The 15,909-nt window shown below is 39.3% G+C and overlaps 1 pseudogene; it reads right to left on the reverse strand.

Moving 5' to 3' along the window:
* Window positions 1-243: 243 nt before the first annotated feature.
* Window positions 244-1,488, reverse strand: LOC136125387 (tissue alpha-L-fucosidase pseudogene; annotated as a pseudogene).
* Between the last annotated feature and the right edge of the window lie 14,421 nt (window positions 1,489-15,909).

Raw genomic sequence — 15,909 nt, forward strand, 5'->3', positions numbered from 1 at the left:
AGGAATGGATGAACTCAGAGCTTCATTATTCAGTCCCTTCTTTTGTTGTCCAGAGTGAAGTACGCTAGCAATGGAGCTCAGATCCTTGGTCCATTGAGTCATTGGTGTAATGCACACAGCTCCTTTGGAAAAGCCATCTTTGGATGGGGAAGAGAAGTTAGTTTATTATAATGATGGTACTATACGAGGAAAATCAAAGCAGCAAGCAGCAGGCAGTGACCCTTTCCTCTTGAACTCCAATGATCATTCCACTCCTGTCAGCTTTACAGCCCAAGCAAACTCAACTGGGAGAGCAGAGGGTCAGATCGAAGAAAGGAGGAGGCCTTTACCCAGACCTGTGGACCACTTCAGGTCTTCCTGGATCCCAGCATCCTTACCTTTGTAGCTAAGGTAGTTATGAGGGATTGAAGCTTTAAGACTCCTTTTTTTTTTTTTTTTACCAGCACAGTAAAATGACATAAAAAGCTGATATTTTTAAGGTATACCATACAATTACCGTGTTCTTTTCCCATTGCACCCTCCATGGTTTAGATGCATAGATAACCTCCCCATTATGCTCAGCCACTTCCCAGCAGCAAGACGCCTTTCTTGGAAGATGATAACAATCAGTCCATCTTTAGTTGGTCCAATGTTGAGACAACAGTTTCCCCCCAAACTTACTGTCTGAACCAGTTCTGAAATGATTTCAGATTCACTTGCGACGTCAGACATGGCCATGTCCTAATGATAGTCCTAGGATGCCTCGTCCATAGTGGTGCACACCTCCTACTTGTGATCTAGCAACCTCCCTGGTTTGAATTTACCTTGATAGTTGTAGTATCCTCCATGATAACAGGAGTATTTCTGACCCCATCATCAATCACTACCACTTCATCCTTGACCGGGATATCATTGTAGAGCCAAGAAAGAAAATTTGTAGAGTTCCAATAAGTATCAGGATATTCTTACTCTCCATCAGACCAAAAGCAGGTCAGGTTTCTACTTGCTAACAAGGTCATAAAGCTCTGCCTTTGCTTTCACACTGAAAAATATGGTGTTTTTGAAGCCATCTTTCTTCAAATAGGTAGAGTGGGTGGAACCATTCTAAGAATGGATGATACAGTCCATAGCTGTATGTTCCTCTTCAAGACAGCTGCTCCCAACTCATCAACTTATCAAAACACAGTGGGGCTCAGGTCCTCCAAGTTCCAGCTCCACGACACAGGGCTCAACCAGTTTGTGAAGCCTTGGTGATGCTTTGTGGTCAAGACTATATATGGAGCTTGGAAGAGGATAGCCCGCTTGGGGTGGAAGAAGTCTCGATGAACTGCCACCCCAAATCCAAGTAGCTAAAGCACGGTGGGTAGTTGTCACACCTGAAGTGCTTGTCCTGGGGCCGTCACTCACCCTTCTGGTGCCACCAGAACCACTTGCTGACCCAGGCTGGCACCCAAAGCATACTCCAGGCCACTACACCCCAAATGTTGCCTCATGGAACCAGCCCGGAGAGAAGATTCAGCCCACCCCAGGTACAGTGGCACCCGGCGCATGCTGAGTCCTGAGCGCCCTCCCGGCCCTCCTAGCAGCAGCCGTTCACCTGCCACCCTATCCCAAGAGTGGGGACACCTCTCTCTTGGTTTACTGACTTTTAATACACCAAGCCTAATGAATGGAGCTTGTTTGGAACCTGACTCAAGCAAAGGAAACATTTTGTTATGTGCTGTTTTAAGGAAAACAGGACCAGTATGGTGTTCATGAAAAGTAGATGAGATGGGCTGCAGAAATCAGGAAGAACTGAGAGCGCTGGGGTCCAGAACTGGGGGGTGGCGGGGTGAAAGCACAGGCCAAGTGAGGCAGACGCGGCTCCTTCCTCGCTAAGTGACACCTGTCACAACCTCATTTATCTATTGTCTCCAATTTGCTCATCTGGGAAATATTTGGGTTTGAAAAGAATCTTAGAATAGGGATCCAGAAAAGGCTTAGCTATATTAAACCGTGCCCTCCAATTCAACTAGAGATAAAACAAGAGAGGAAGGAGACATATCTCCAAATTCAATTCTCCTATCTTCGCTTATGTTTTATGGAGAACTTATGTCATTCACAAAAGAGATGTCGTTTCCCCAGGGGAGACAGCAGGTGTACATTTTCTCTCAAGGCTATTTAATTGCTGTCAAGAAGACATATGATTAACAAAACCAAATGCTGGAAATATGAAGTATAGACAATTTTAAAGTTGTTTATATAGTTGATTACAGTATATCACACAATGTGTTTATTTGCCATAAACCTGCCTATCAGAGACTGTTTCCACACCTGTGCCTCTGCACTAAACAGCCCACCACTTAGCTGTGTGTAAATTCCCAGCTGAGAGAATGGCCATCACCCAGCAGAAGCAGCTTTCTCTTGTGGCGTCCGTTACCCCTTGGGCACCAGCTGTGCACCAGTGAAGGTGGGGCCTGAGCCCTGTGGACCCGTAGCATCCCCTGCTTTGATAAGAGAGCCCTTTGAGCTCTACAGAAGGAAAATAGTATGGAAATGACAGGCCTTTGTGGTTCTTCATTGTTCTTTGTGACGTTGCTGCTCAAAGTGAGGCCCACTTTCTGTAATCTGCTGGTTATTGTTCAGAGATGAGACAAGAACGGAGTTGAGAGGAAGCATTTAGAGTTGTTGACAGCCATGTGGCAGCCTAAGTTTATGTCTGTTGAATCTAATTCAAAAATGGGACTTGAATTTTGTGTATATTGATTTTTTATTCCATTTAAAATTATTTTTTATTACACTTTGCAAAATATCAGGCTGTGACAGATTGGAAATAAAAAAAGAAACCGATCCTTCACCACGCATAATTTGAGAAGCATTGCTTCAGAGCAATAGCCCACACGCATGCTACATCCCAGGGTTTCATTTTAACACTCTGACAGTTCCCAAGGGGCAGCCAATGGCAAAAAAATGTAGATCTACAAAGATGGTCTCCCCAAAGGGTCAGAAGGTCCCTCACAGGTGAGAAGCAGGTATCTAATCTACCACACATGTGTTAGGTCCATGGCAGGGGTTGGTAGACCTAATGAAACCAGCCCAACTGCCCCTTGTCATAGCATAACTGCAGGCTTTTCACTAGTACTAGTAGCAGCAGCAGCTAAGATTTACAAAGGACTTATTATGATGCAGATACTGTCCTAAATACTTTACATATACAAAATATTAAATAGCTCTTCTCTCTTTGGAGTAATATATAGTCTCCCCTATGCATGTAGCAAGAGAAGTATAGCATCAAGTCTGTTTACAGTGATTCCTTGTATAGCTATGAAAATTTGCTAACAACTGGCCTCTTTTTGGGGTATTTCAAGACATCATGCCATGTATACTAGAGATAATAATTTAAAAATGGAAACATAATACCCAGGAAATAAGAGTTTTGTGTTCAGATACTAGGAATAGAGCATAGCTGGAAAAAAATGTAATATAGAAACAGCAATCAGTATTGGAAATTGGGAGAATAGGGGAATAGGGGGATAGCTTGGACTATGTTTTCATTTTTTTGTTGTTGTATTTGGAAATTCTCGGGCATGAAACACAGAAAAAAATATAAATGTAAGAAGCAAAGACAACAACATAAGACAACTTGTATCAGAGCATAGAGACCCTATCCAAAATGAAGTCTTCCATCTACAAATTTTCTCCCCCCAACCTGGCTGATTTTTTGAAAAGATAAACAAAATTTTAAAACCTTTAGATGGACTAAAGAGAGAAGACTCAAATACATAAGACCAGAGATGAAAGAGGAAACATTACAACTGATACTATACAAATACAAAGGATCACAAGAGACTATTACAGTTATATGTCAACAAACTGGATAACTTAGAAGAAATAGATATATTCCTAGAAACATACAATCTACCAAGACTGAATCATAAAGAAATAGAAAATCTGAACAGAGCAATAACAAGTAAGGAGACTGAAAAACCTCCAAATAAAGAAAAGCCTAGGACCAGATGGTTTCACTGGTGAATTCTACCCAACATTTTAAATTAATGCCAATTCTTCCCAAACTCTTCCAAAAAATTAAGAGGAGGGAACACTCTCAAACTTGTTTTATGACACTAGCATTACCCTGATAACAAGGCCAGATAAGGGTAGTATAAGAAAAAAAAAACTATAGACCAATATCCTTGATGAATATTGATGCATAAATTCTCAACAAAATACTAGCAAACCAAATTCAATAGCACATTAAAGGGATCATACACCATGATCAAACTGGATTTACCCCTGGGGTGCAAGAGTGGTTCAACAGTGCAAATCAATAAATGTGATATACCACATTAATAGAATGAAAGCTAAAGATCAGATGATCATCTCAATAGATGCAGAAATAGCATTTGACAAAATTTAATATTCTTTCATGATAAAAACTCTCCACAAACTGGATATAGAAAGAAGATATTTCAACATAATAAAGGCCATATATGACAAACCCCCCAACTAACACCATACTCAGTCTTTTCCTCTAATATCAGAAACAAGACAAGAATGCCCACTCTCACCACTCCTATTCAACATAGTACTAGATGTCCTAGCCAGAGCAATCAGGTAAGAAAATGATATAAAGGGCATCCAAATTGGAAAGTAAGAACTAAAAATGTCTTTTCTTCAGATGATATGATCTTATATATAGAAAATCCTAAAGACTCCACCAAAAAACTGTTAAAACTAATCAGTGAATTCAGTAAAGTTGCAGGATATAAAATTAACAGACAGAAATCAGATGTGTTTCTATACACTAACAATGAAATATTTCAAAAAGAAATTAAGAAAACAGTCCCATTCACAACAGCATCAACAACAATAAAATACTTAGGAATAAATTTAACCAAGGAGGTAAAAGACCGGTACACTGAAAACTGTAAGACTTTGAGGAAAGCGATTGAAGACACAAGTAAATGGAAAGATATTCCTTGTTAATAGTGTTTAAATCTCCATCCTGCTCAAGTCCTCTATAGATTCAATGCAATCCCTATTAAATTGCAAAGCCATTTTTCATAGTAACAGAAAAAACAGTCCTAAAATTTGTATAGAACAACAAAAGATCTCAAATAGACAAAACAACCTGAGAAAGAAAACAAAGCAGGAGGCATCACTTCCTGATTTCACACTAAACTACAAAGCTGTAGTAATCAGAACAGTATTATACTGGCATAAAAAATAGACACAGATACCAATGGAGCAGAATAAAGACCCCATGAATAAACCCTTGCATATACAGTCAACTAGTATTTGATAAGGGAGCCAAGAATACTCAATGAGGAAAAGATAGTCTCTTCAATAAATGGTGTTCAGAAAACTGGGTAGACACATACAGAAGAATAAAATTGGACCCTTATCTTACAAAAATTAACTCAAAATTGATTAAAGACTTAAACATGAGATGTGAAACCATAAAACTCTTAGAAGAAAATATAGGGGAAAATCCCCCTTGACATTGGTCTTGAAAATATTTCTTTGGATATGACACCAGAAGCAAAAGCAACAAAAGCAAAAATTAATAAGTGGGACTACATCAAACTAAAAAGCTTCTGAGCAGCAAAAGAAACAATCAACAAAATGAAAAGCCCACCTATGGGATGGGAGAGATTATTTACAAATCATGTATCTGACAATAAGTTAATGTCCAAAATATAGAAAGAACTCATACAACTCAATAGCAAAAAAACCAAACAATCCAATTAAAAAATAAGCAAAGGACCTGAATAGATAGGTCCTTTCCAAAGAAGATATACAAATGGCCAACAGGTACATGAAAAGATGCTCAACATCACTAATCATCAGGGATATGCAAATCAAAACCACAATGAGATATCACTTCACACATATTAGGATAGCTATTATCAAAAAGATAAGAGGTGGTAAGTATTGGCAAGGATGTGGAGAAAATGGAATCCTTGCACACTGTTGGTAGGAATGTAAATTGTTGCAGCCACTATGGAAAATAGTTACAGAGGTTCCTCAAAAAATTAAAACTACCATATGATCCAGAAATCCTGCTTCTGGGTATATATCCAATGGAAATAAAATCAGGATCTTGAAGAGATACCTGTAGCATCATTCACAATAGCCAAGATACAGAAACAACCTAAGGGCCCATCAACAGATGAATGGAAAAAGAAGATGTGGTATATACAGGGAATTATAGTCATTATTTTGATATATATAGTGGAGAATAACCTGCAAAAATACTGAGCCACTATGCTCTATACCTGAAACTAATATAAAATTATAAATCAGTTATACTTCAATAAAAAAGATGTGATATATATACAATCAAATATTATTCAGCCATGAGAAAGAAGTAAATTCTGCCATTTGTGACAACATGGATGAACCTGGAGGACATTATGCTAAGTGAAATATTGATAAGGCAGAGAAACACAAATACTGTATGATATCACTTATCTGTGGAATCTAAAAAAGCCAAACTCATAGAAACAGAGAGTAGAATGGCAGTTAACAGGGGCTGGGGGTGAAGGAAATGGGGAGATGTGGGTCAAACTTTCAGTTATAAGATGAAAAAGTTTGGGGGATCTAATGTACAGCGTGGTGATTATAATTAACAATGTTGTATTATATACTTGAAAGTTGCTAAGAGTAGATCTTAAATGTTCTCACCACATAAAAGAAATGATAAGTATGTGAAGTGATAGAGGTGTTAGCTCACACTATGGTGGTATATATATCATTTCACAATATATGGGTATCAAATCAACACGCTGTACATCTGAAACTTACACAATGTTATATATCAATTATGTTTCAATAAAGCTGATAAAAGATATTTTCTTTATTTATAAAATGACAATCTTGTGGGGAAAAAACCCACAAAAACATGTTTCTGTGATTGTCTCTTGCACACTAGTTCTTTCTGCCCTGGATCAAATGTTTCATTAAGTGACTGTTATTATTGCTGATCTCCTCTCTTCAAAATATCTACCCATCTATTGTTTTCTCTTATGGTCCTTCTTGGAATCTGAAACCACATATTCTAAGGAAATTCAAGAATCAATCTAAAGGAATTTTTAAATTTACTATTTTACATAGATTGGATTGGATCACTACAAAATACAATCTTTTTTGTCAGCTCTAGGCAAAGTATTTATTTTCTTTGCCTAGGCAAAGTATTTCTTTTCTCTCCAAGTCCATGTTGTTGAAAAACTTACCAGGAACTTCCCCAAAACTTGGGTCTTGATGCTAAAGTGCACTCCCAGAAGTGCAAAGATAATGTGTAAAAAAAAAAAAAAATCTGTCAGTGATGTAGATGAAAATGAACATTAGAGCAATTTCTGGTCAGCAAAGAAAGAACCCAACGTTTACATAATCCTAATGTGCATACATGGCTTCTTCATATTTTCCTGCTAAAACTCATCTGGCTTTGCTCAAGTCCTCAAATGCAGTGAATTCTAGGCAGCACCTGATATTTATTCATGCCATTGTCAAGAGCATCTTTGCAGTTCTTGCCAAGGTTTGTCATTGAATATGTTTATCCAGCTGCATGGCAAAAACATAATACACAGTCATAATTTTACTCAGTCACCTACTCAATATTTTCTTCTATGATTAAATTAATTCATAAATATTACACTTTTAATACCAGAACGCTATGGTTCATCCAGCCAGTTGAATACTTGTTTGTCCATTTTCTAATGTTGCTGGGCACTCAATCATTTCATTATAGAGTTTGAAATAATGAAAAGCATTGCATTTACTTAACATGCACAATAAACAGAGCAGGATCCTTCTTTGAGCTCCTTTATTATGCAGTGTAAGGCTGTAGGAGGAATTTTGTGAGAAACACTGGAGAACTGTGGGGGGGGTGTTTTGGAAATGGTTCTGGTGTGTGAAAGCAAATATGCTCTGATTGCCTAATGCATAGGACAGAAATGCTGGCTCTATTTGCAGCTGGCACAATTTTTTGCTCAATTCTGGAGGGTTTCAAATAAACACACACATCTTGGTCTTACTCGTACCTGATTCATTACCAGACTGTGCTCATGAACCCTGTAAGCTGTTTCCATGTACTGTGGCATTTTTGAGACTCCCTCCTTTAAACATCCACACCCAGTCTGGTTTTTTAAAGCAGCCTCCAGAAGCTCTTAAGTACTCATCTCCATAGTAAAAGGATGGAAGCTTATGGGCAAGAGTCTGCTTTCCCCTCCAGTGCTGACCTTGGTGACAGCAGCACAATATGCCTCTAAATAGATACCTGGCCCCGGAGGCAAGAGCCATATACCATAGGACACTTATTAAATCACCTTCTGAATGAAATATTTATAGCCAGCACTGCAAGGCAGTTAGCTTTTCTAGAAATATATCCAAATTTGCTCCATCATTCTGGGAATAGCCTTGGTTAGCAATTGCTCATAATGTCAATGCTTTTGGAAACTTTTTACAGTCGTTTTATTGTATTCCGTTCAAAAATAAAACTGAAAGGAGCTTGAAAACTAGGTTCTTAGATGATCACATGATGGCCTGATTTCCGTGGTTTCAGTTCTGGGCATTTTACTTTATGTGGACCCACTGAAATTAACCAAAATTAATCCATATTTGAACAAAGACTGTATATACAAATAAGCCCTAACACTAGCTGAAGCGTTTGGAATGCATTGGTCCAGGAAGGCGAAGAAGTTATAGCAAACAACATATGGGCTTTAAAACCTGGAACTATCCAAGACAGAACAAGAAAGCTATTTTCACTTTCTTTGTTCCTTTTTTTTTTCCTCCAGAAGATGAGTAATTCCTAATCACATTTTATTTTCATCTTTAGAGCTGTATCCTGAAAGAGCCAGGTCGATTTAAAACTGCTGGTGAGTTTGCAACCCTGTCCAATAATTACTTAATGCATTTGTGTCATCTGCTTTCCTTGTTGTGTGAAAACACACTAAGGAAATGTGTAAGTCCACTGAATTGTTCCCAACTCTTTTATTCACCTTTCAGCATGCTAGTTCCTTCCCTTGGCATTGATATCATTATGCATTTGTCAAAGATAGACTGTCACTTCAGGGCCTCTATTATGTGCAAGAATTGGCAGCAAATTTTGCCACTGGGATTTGCTTATATCCTCTGTATGTTATTGTACTTCTTTGGAATTCAGTAAATTCCGTACACCCACTTCTTTGATGTTCATTCCAGCCCCTAAATGTGGAAACAATGACTGAAATTTTGGATCAAAGCATCTCATAGATGGCAGGCAACACAACTCTCTGATTATTCACTAGAACAGAGGGGCCTCCCCTTCCCACCTCCCCCGCTAAAATCTAGGCCAACAGTCCTCCAGGAACAGCTCTGGCTTCCCTAGTGCAAAGTCACGAGAGGAAGCTAAAGAAAACCACTCCAAGGTTTTAAGAAAAAGAAAGAGACTAAACTGAACAGCTAAAGTGAGGCTCGTGGTCATTTCTAACTATAGAGAAAGCTAACTACTGTCCCAGTTGGTTCTCTCGTTTCTTTTACACTGGTCATGCTCTAGTCTAGCACTTCTATTGGGCCAGGCTTATTTCAGGTTTGGAAAAGTCTTCAGATCTAATTTCTATATAACGTCAGCTGTACAAGATGGCCTGGATTTTTTTAAATGTATGCTTAAAAGAAGAGGTAAACGGTCCAGGAATTAAGAAGTTTTTAAAGTAATTGGAAAAAAACCCAGAACTACCAAAATTTCAACGAGTTACTTTTGCAAACTATAATTAGCTGTCTAGAACAAATTTTCAGTGTTTGCTTTTGCTTTACTCCTGGGATGCCAGTGCAGATAATTACTTCATTCAATTTATTTCACAGGTCAACTTTGACTCATAAAAGCATTAAAGCAGGTAACCCCCTAGGGATGTTAGGAAGACAGATGAGCAAATAGATATGAAACCGTTGTAAGCACTTTCATACAACAGGGGAAAAAAGGCACTTATAAATTCAGGGTATTTTATGGTTATGTGTTGACTTCACTCCATTTGGTATCCAGAATGTGCTAGTTATAATTAATACACAATGTTGGGAACTATTATAAAAGTACCATACTCTTTTTAAATATAGTGAAGAAGATAATTGTGTTTGAGGAATCTCATCCTGTGTAAATTAGAATAATTCCCAGTAGAGTGCCATAATTGAGAATTGGGCTGACTGCACTGAATGGAGAAGAGAGTCCTCTTAGCATGACAGCCTGTGTTCAATCAAAAGGTAGAGTGTCAAGGAGGTAACATGACAGCCCTTAAAATACCAGTTTCAGATTGCCTGAGTTTTTACTGCCCAGACGTATGCAACAGTGACATCCAGCGGTTGTGGAAATAATTACAAGTGAATCTCATTTTAAAATACAAAGTAAGTTTTAAATTATAATTTAATATTCTGTATTGTCCAATGTTGTCTACATTCTTTATCTGGCTACAGTGTAAGTCAATAATTCAGGCTGGATGCCAAGTAAAGCAAAACTCACTCTGTTTATTTCCTAAGTAGTTTCCAAAGTCTGTTGTTCTGTTAGTCTTATTTTGATGTTTTATAATTTAACTAAAATTATAGTGAGTCTACACTCCAAGGGTCTCCCTGACCCTCCTAAGCACACTTAGATATTTTTGCAAGCACAGATGAGACTGTGTGCATGCTGCAGACACACAGCAGAAGTGAAAGCTGTACTTGACTCCACTGTTAAATACTCCAGGGAAGGCGTCTATGACCCTGAACATTTTCATTGTTGTGGAATTGCTCAAAGAAGTTCATTATGATTTTTTCCAAGTCACTGAAGATGAAGAGAAAGAAGAATGGGAAAGAGAAGAAAAGGAAAGGAAAATAAAGAGGACGAGGAAGGAAAGAAAAAAGGAAGGAAGGAAGGGAGGGAGGGAGGAGAGAGAAGAAAGAACAGGACTACTCACTGATCTTTAACAAATTTTGGTAATATGTCCATGTGTGACAATAGATCTAAAGAGGAAATTCAAAAAGATAATTAGCCTCCCCCCAACTTCTGGTTTTAAATTGCATTCCTTCAACTGCCAGTCAATTAACTAAGATAAAAAATAATAATTTTCATTTAAAACAATCTGAGAAAAGCTGCTGCTGCTGTACCTAGAAGAGTGCCACTTGTAAGAGGATGCTAGCAAGGCATCCCCCTCCATTATGCTGGGAAAGAACTCTTAACAGAAGCCTGTTAGGTAACCTCAGCCAATAAATTATTTATGTCCATGTCAATGCCGAGCACATCAGGTGACTGCTTACCAACTTCCCAGGCGGCACTCATTCTGAGAAACCGTTGTCTCATGCCAAGCCATTTCTCAATCTTAGACTCCCTCCTCATATTGGGTTTTTTTTCCCTTCATCCGCCTGTTTCCTTAAAGTTCTCACAACGGGAAGAACTTACAGGCACCCTCTCAAATTCTCCTTGTTAGAGGAGGGAAGAAACTAACAAACAAGCTGAACATCTATCCAACTCCAATAAGATAATCAAGACATAATTCCATAAAGAGCTCCAAATGCCCTTTAGCTCATATACCCCCATTGTGCCCTAATAGAGGAAAAAGAACCGCACAGAAGCTGTGTCGGATTGAAGGAGCATGTGCATGTGAAACCTGTGAGGGGCATTCAGCAGAGAGCGTCAGGACAAAGAGGTGGGGATGGTCTCCGTGAGGAAAGTCTGGGAAACGTGAGATTCCCATTTGTGTCAGTGAGAGTTAGGGGAGATGTACACTGAAACAGAGCAGGAAAATCTGCAGGCTTCAGCCAGGTTTTTTTGCTTTTACGAGGCCTTTGAACTGTAAGGGGGATTATCCAGATTCTGAAGCGAAAGAATGCGTGTTCCTATCACTGCTCTCCTAGTATCTTCACTTGGAGATGCCTCTGGCTTCTTGCTTCCTTGTGGAGAGTATATGGAGAATTAGCACACCCAGATGTTACCTCTCCTTTTAGTTCTGCTGGAGTCTGGCTGGGTGGCTCTTATCTTGTGCACCCTGGAACTCTGATTCAAAGATTTCTAGAGTCAAGATTGGGGTCCCTCAAGAGCAAAGGTAGAACCTCCCCTTGACAAGCTGGGACCTCCTACACCAAGATGGCCATGGCCACCGCATTACCAGCTCTTGCCAGTACGAGTAGCCAGAGGCTGGCATGAGGGATCAGTTCCCTTCTTTTCTCCCTAAAGAAAAATCCTGCCTTGCAAAGCTTTCTTCAGTGTTTCAGGACCAAAAAAAAAAAAAGCAGTTGCACAACATGCATATCCTCTCCTGGCTTATAGCTTTGGGTATAGTTTTACTGCAGTATATATATCTAATAATCCATTTAATTTCTTTAGAGAGATGTTATATATATACAATTGGCATTTGGATGGAATCACATGCCATAAACCTGTCTGCTCCTATCCAGGTTCAGAATACAGAAGAAGAATCTGTTTTACAGACATTCTAGAATTTTTACATGGTCAGTTGGCTGGTTTTGTATTCTGGAACATATCAGAGCATCTACAGGAAAAAAAATATATAAATTCTATAAAATGGTGGCAGGATTTCTGATTTACTGATACTGCTGGTTTGAATTTTCACAAAAATATTTAGCTATAGGACAATGTATTAGGCGTATTCTTAAAGGTAAATAACTGCAGCCAATAAAAGTTGGGCCTACAAAGGGTCCCATCTTCTACTAGTTTTCTGCACCAAGAATTACTACCAGTGTAATCACGGCTCCCTACACACTAATATTTCCTCGATACAGTATGATCAATGTTGTAGAAAAACATTTATTGTATTTCTTCTAGCTACTTAAAGGCATTACTGAATTATGGGCATCGCAAAACGAATCCACTGTGCATTTTTTCTTTATGTGACGTTTTTACAATCTTCATTTTCTGCTTTGCAGCCACTGAGCTATAGAGATCCACACTTTGTCCCTCTTACAACTGCCACTGTGGCCACCCTCTCCTTTCTGCTTTATTACGTCTGAAATGCACTTCATATGATAACATTCCTTTTCATTCTGTGCCGGACTCTTCTTTGAAAGGAAGAAGTTATGAAAGAAATTAAACAATCAGTATTGTTAATAACAGTTCTTAATCTTCTTTCTTAACTAAGGTTATGAAGTTTAGACTGAGAAAAGGACAAGGGGAGGAAATGGTATTTTATGGAATCATTCCGGGAGAGCTGATGGAATGGGTGTGAGTTTTGCAGTTTTGACATTTAACAATTTTATTAACATCTTTGCTTATTATGTACCTCAATCCACAGGATCTGCAGTGGGGAGAAAGTGTCCAGCTAACAGCTCGTGTCCCAGGCCCTGCCAAGGGATGAATCAATTAGCAAGAGAAGCAATGATGCAAATGCTCCGGGGTCACTCGGGATGCTGTTTGCCTTTTTGATAGAGAAAGCACGCCATAAATAACATCACACCTCAGGAAATCATTCCAGGAGGCCCAGATGCCGGTAAGGCTGCTGCCTGGGACGGAAGGAATCATTTGCTCATTGTGTGTATTTCCCCCATCACAGTCAATGGAAGATTTGTAGTAAAATCAAAGTATTTAAAAGGAGGACAGTATGTGTTTAGTAATTTTTTTAGTACCAGAACCCATGATTTATGAGCCAGAGTTAGAGCCAACTTTATTACAAAAATGACTTCACCCATAAAAACCTTATTCAGGGCTCTCAGGAGAATGCTGTAGTACCCAACAGCATTATTATCCAGCAAATATCCACAAACAATTCCCTCCTCAGTCTCATTTCCGCCCCCTTTCAAGGGACAGGCTTCCCCCGTTACTGCTGAAAAAGTGGGGTCCCAGGCAATGTGTTGTGCTCTTTCTGTGGTGATTTGCCTGGATGAGGCATTTATAAGCCAGAGCAAAAGCTGCCTCCAGGGTCTCAGTCACATCTTCCCCAGCCTCGTGCCCTGAGGAATAATGAGCAGAAGACACCCACTCACCCTTCATTTCCTCCCTGCACAGAGCTTTCCCGCTCCCTGCACTCCCACCCACTCCTCCAGAGCTTGGATCCCCATCACCTCAGAGGGGCAGGCTGAAGCTCCCCCCCTTCTGATTGCCATGGTAACCGCCCGCTGCACTAAAACTGCCAGGGCTGGGTGTCCAGGCTGGGTCCCCTGCGCGTACCAGGATCTGGGAACTAGCCCTCCATCTTATTAAACTCTGGTGTCAGCTCCTAGCAATTGTTTTAAATTTACACCCTCAGAGTGGCTTAGTGGGATTACATGTCCATTTGCATTAAAACAGGTTTCTGTCATTAAACTGCCATACAATAAGCTTCCTTGGGACAAATTAATGAGCTCTAAATATCATCAAGTAGAAGTTCACTTCACCAAGATGGCCAACAAGGGGGGCAAAAGGATGTGGCTGCTCAGAAATCTTAGCCCAGGAGAAATATAAGTGCCAACTACAGAAGGAGGTCTTGTCTGGGTCCTTCTTCGCTGTGAGATAAATGTCTCTGATTTAGAGCTGATCTGAGAGAGTTAGCAACATTATCTCTATTCACCAAGAGCCCACAGTTCACTTCCTAGGCCTATTCCAAATACGCCTTTACCCTTGACTGCGTCTGCTGAAATTTGCCGATGGACCACCGGACCCTTTTCTTTGTGACAGTATCTCAGTCTCATGTGCTTTACCCTGTCGTCTGTCTGTCCTTGAGGAACTTGGGTGCATCCAAGTTGCCTGGGAACAACAAGCACACAGCAGAGCACCACGTGTAGCTGGAATGAATGCTCCCAACTCTAAAATGCCTGGCTAGTTATTATGGGACTGTCTGGACTATCATTCAGGGACCTGGACCCTGGAACACTGGTCCTGATAAGGAGCACCCTACTCTGATCATCTAGAAGCAGAATAAGAACAGGGAACAGTTTTTAAAGATGGATTGTCCCTGCTCACAGGATGGCCAACACTTGCCCTTATAAATACATATATGTGTCTAAGTATAAATTTTTCATCAAAAACAAGTAAATCAACCTCCAAACTTTCTTTTATATAAAGGAGGAAAGACTCGCTGCTAGACAGACTTCCCGATCTGCAGAAGCTGTGATCTCATTTCTGTATAGTCTTAACAGGGGACAGTAACGTATGATTGAGACACTGCTATATTTAGGAATGACAAGATGGGCATTATTAATAGCTTAATTGACATTAAGGCAATTACCCCTACCCTTATTAGAGTTTGTAGAATTACACAGAAAATATTGGATGAGGCCTTTTTTCCCCTAGAGCTACCCAAGGATACAGCATTTTATTTCATGCCAGATCCCTGCTTTGACATTAGATACTCAACCATAGAATGATTCCAGTAAATCATTATAAATGCATTATAATAAAGATGTTATGAGCTATCAGATATTAACCCCCAACCCCTAAAGAGAGATAAATAGTCCAGTTGCATGATTCCCACTTTCGTTTCATAAGAAAGAAGCTTTTGCAAAGAGCAACTGACTAATGAATTATAAAATGGTGTGTTGAGCTCAGATAATTAAACAATGCATTTTAGTGTCTAGTGCAGGATGAACACTAAATCATACACAAATAAAAAGGGAAAAGCCTAAACCCCAAGCCCAGCTCCTATTTTCAAATAACATTAATGTTGGCCTACAGTCCAGAAATGCTCAACTGTTTTCTTATCTGATTAGAGGGACTTATCAAGTATAAGATCAAGACACAAGTAGGTCAAGAAACCAAGAGTCAGAGCAAGAATTCCGGAGGTGCTAATTTCAGATAAGCCCACAAGGTTATTTTAATGGAGATTTTACGTGGAGATTACCTTTCTTCCCAAAATGTTTAATGGAGCAAAAGTCTAGAAGAATCTGGAAGCTTCTTTATACTTTTATTTTTTATTTCTGAATTTGTAATAAAACATATTAGTTGGGGGGGGTGGAGTAAAAACTCTGGTAGTAACAATGATCTTGGTCTTGTAGTGCTGGAAAGACAGACAGGAG

The sequence above is a fragment of the Phocoena phocoena genome, chromosome 7 (genome assembly GCF_963924675.1).
Source record: "Phocoena phocoena chromosome 7, mPhoPho1.1, whole genome shotgun sequence".
NCBI classification, from domain to species: Eukaryota; Metazoa; Chordata; class Mammalia; order Artiodactyla; family Phocoenidae; genus Phocoena; species Phocoena phocoena.